Source organism: Coffea arabica, chromosome 3e (genome assembly GCF_036785885.1).
Source record: "Coffea arabica cultivar ET-39 chromosome 3e, Coffea Arabica ET-39 HiFi, whole genome shotgun sequence".
NCBI classification, from domain to species: domain Eukaryota; kingdom Viridiplantae; phylum Streptophyta; class Magnoliopsida; order Gentianales; family Rubiaceae; genus Coffea; species Coffea arabica.
Window position 1 is genome coordinate 20,379,270 of NC_092315.1, and position 3,833 is coordinate 20,383,102.

The window sequence follows — 3,833 nt, forward strand, 5'->3', positions numbered from 1 at the left end:
CAAAAATTAAATTTCAAAATTACAAAAATTGCAACAAAAATTGTAAGTAATAACAAGAAAAAGTTACAAAAACTTCAAGGCTATCATATTTGTTTATATTATCCTTCTTACTCGTTGAAAAGAACTTTTACAAGATGTAATAAAACTAAAATTTTCAAATTTTCAATTGCAAACTAAAAACTGTTAGATTATTATATAAGTAATCAAATAGTATAAAAGGCAATGGCATCCCACTACTCGAAAAAATTCATGTTGTAAAGGGAAAAATGACAAAAATAAACTTTTATTAAACTTTAAAAATGCAGTAAAATTATGAACATCCATATCTTATGCAAAGAACTAAAAAACAAGATATTTTGAACTAAAAAAAAACTTAGTTATAGTGTAATTACAATAAATTTGCAATTGAAAAATGTCTTACAATCATTGCCAATTGCAAGCAAATTTGAAATATTTAAGCCAACACTCTTGAAGCTTCCTTAAGTGTTCGCAAAGATGGAATGAATAGAAGAATGTCATTAGACAATCAACTGATTTTGTGTTCAGGCACTTCAATAATGCTAAGTTCAGACACATCATTGACCCTATCTCCAGAACGGTAAGCACTATTTGATCACTGCAAGTCACATATGGAGAATGAAAAAAACAAAAAGGTATCACAAGCTAGAAGTAAAATAATAGAAAACTAAAATCCAAAAAACGTGTTTGGATGTTTTATGCTTAAATTGCAAGCTTATAGTCTAGAGATGTGATCAAGTGATAGAGAGGCACTATAACTAAACATGCTCATGTATGTGGTGGAAATCAAACATATTGAGCATGAATCTATGTTGTTGTGTAGTTTTTCTCCTAAACATTTTATCAAACACATGGTATGAGAAATCATTTGTTAGACAATTAATATTCAAAAATTTTTTGAATGCCATAGTAATGTTCCAAAACTACAAATAGAAAAGATAAGAGAATAATGTTTGTTTACCTTGATATTATCAAGGATGATAATGAAGTTTTAGATACTGTTAATATAAATATTAACTTCTCAAAATTATGTTTGACAAGGAAAAGACAATGAAATGAAAAAATATGGGAGAGAGAGAATTGGGAAAGATATTAGATGGAAAAAAGAAATAGAATGTATTTCTATCTCTATCCTGACACGTGTACAACCTACGTGGCAAAAAAAAGATCATAAAGGTAATAAATTTTAAAATTATGTTACTTTGAGTATATGTTTTAGAAGAAGAGTTATTTTGGCAATAAACTCAAAAGAGGAGAGGATACATTTATTACCAATCATATGATCCGTTGCCCAGGAATCGATGATCCATTTGTTAGAAGATGACACAAGACATGTAGTAGGTTTACCTGAGTGATCAATAGAAGAAAGATTGGTACTAGAAGATGGGTTAGTAGATTTTTGTGAGGTCTGGAACTCAATAAAGCGGGCAAACTCATCAACAGAGATGAATATGGATTTGTCAGAAGGCACATAATTGTTCTCATGGGTTGCGAAATTTGCAAATGGAGGATGCTGTTGAGGTCTACCATGAAGATCCTAACACGTACGTATGGTATGGCTAGGTTTCTTACAGTGATAACAGACTCGTTGATTTGAGTTGTATTGTCCATGACCAGCAATCCTACCTAACCCATTTTTGCCACTGTTTCTACTATTATTTTCTCGACCAACTCCACTTCGACTCACGAGAGCACTAGTAACATTAAATATAAACAAAGATCCCTCGGTTCTCAACACTCGTGTGAAAGTGTCATGGAGGGAAACAATCTCTAGGTTAGAGAGAATTTGTGTTTGAGCAGCATCAAACTCAATTGGTAATCTTGCAAGAAAACTCATTACAGCCATTTGTTTCTGTTGAGACTGTTGAGTTTTTACATCAGTACTAAAAGGAAGGAGAGAGTTCAATTCCTCATATACTCGTTTAAAATCCATAAAGTATTCTGTAAGGGATATCTGCTGTTTTTTTTGGATGGTAAAATTCCTTGCAAACATCATATATATGATTTAAATTATTCTTACCAAAATATAAGAAAGTCAAATAATCCATAAGATTTTTAACAAACTCATAGTAATTGATCAGAGTAACTATCTTATTAGCGATAGAGTTTCGGATCTGCAAAACTAGTTTTGCATCTTCTCTTAGCCAAGCCTTCTTTTCTTTCCCATCAATGGGTGGGTCATCAATGAGATGATCATCTCTATCGATGCTGCGCAGATATATCCAAATAGTTTTACTCCAATTCAAAAAAAAAAATTCACTCAGTTTGTGTTCAGTAATTTTTGATATTGTAGGAATAATATCAGAAATTACTGTTTTCATCTCTCTACTACTACCTTTCATATCTGTCATTATAATTCACATAAGAAGGAACTAAAAGTGGCTCAATAGGGTCACGTCAAAAAGACAAACTGATAACAAAGTATAAAGTTCTGATACCATGAAAACTAAAAAGGGAGAAAAAATATTCTTCTTCATTGCATCTTTAGACTACACAACGTACAAATATATATACACAAGTGTAATCTAATTTAGATTCTAAAACCATGCTAATCTAAATCAATCTATAACCTAATCAAATTTTCTAATATTTGATACTATAATCAAAGTAAATCAAATCAAATCAAATCTAATCTTTTCTAATATCTACAATATCAAATCAAATCATATATCTATGATTTCTACAATATCAGATCACATATCTTCAACAGAATTGAAGCCTATTTAGCTTAGATTCTCTCAAGGCTGTTTACCTACTTTGGTTTTAGATATTGACTCTACAGTTTCAATTAGTAAATCCACAGCATAGTTATCCTTAATGCAGATTTAAGAAAGTTTTACTAAATAGAAATATTAGGACAATAACCTAGAGTAGGATATGTGACGCCCCCACTTCTCCCTAAGGCGAATCAAAGGGTATCTGCAAGACGCCTGCCCAACTCTCGCCAAGATTCGAGACAAATCCAATTCAAACCTAGTCTAATACCAACAATGAAAGTCGGAATAAAGGTACGAAATCATTTCCATACATAAATATCCAGTCTTACATCACAATTTCAAATTTACAATCACTTTTTCCAAAATATACAACCTCCAAAATGTCTAGTCGATTACAATTACAACACTAATACAAAAGTGCCTCAAGTCGACATTTGCTTAACTCCTTCCAATCGAGTTCCTGTTAAGGAAAACAAACTAATGGGATGAGCCAATACTCAGTGAGGCCAAGAAACACACATGCAAACATGTAATCCAAGTAGCCACAAATTACATAGTAAGTAAAGCTATAAGTTCGAATAATTCACATTTCGAATAGGAAAAATAAACAGAAACAATTCAAGAATACTGTAGTTCTCAGGAACTAAATTCCACGTAGTCGAGTCGAAATCTTGATCACATCTCATGTTGACACTCCGTCAACCACATAAGTATAAAATCCGTACATACACCACTTTACTTCAAATCCCGTCACCGTTACACCCCCTTACCGGGCCCGCTCATCAAAGTTTTGATAATACTCGAGTATATCATGGCAATACTACACGAGTAATGCCGAGCAAGATCTCTCCAATAGATCATGTTCTACGAATATCTCATGGTTTGCTAAGCTTATCGACCAAACCCATGCTGGCTCGATTCGCAAAGTTAATCAACGACTTTGGGCGTCCTTCGCATATGAATACGAATACGAATACGAATATAAGTCGATGAGCAACGCTCGAATCGACGATTCCAAATACGAATCACGAATACAAATCACATATACGAACCACAAATTTGAATCACATCCACATTACTATGTACAAATCGGATATG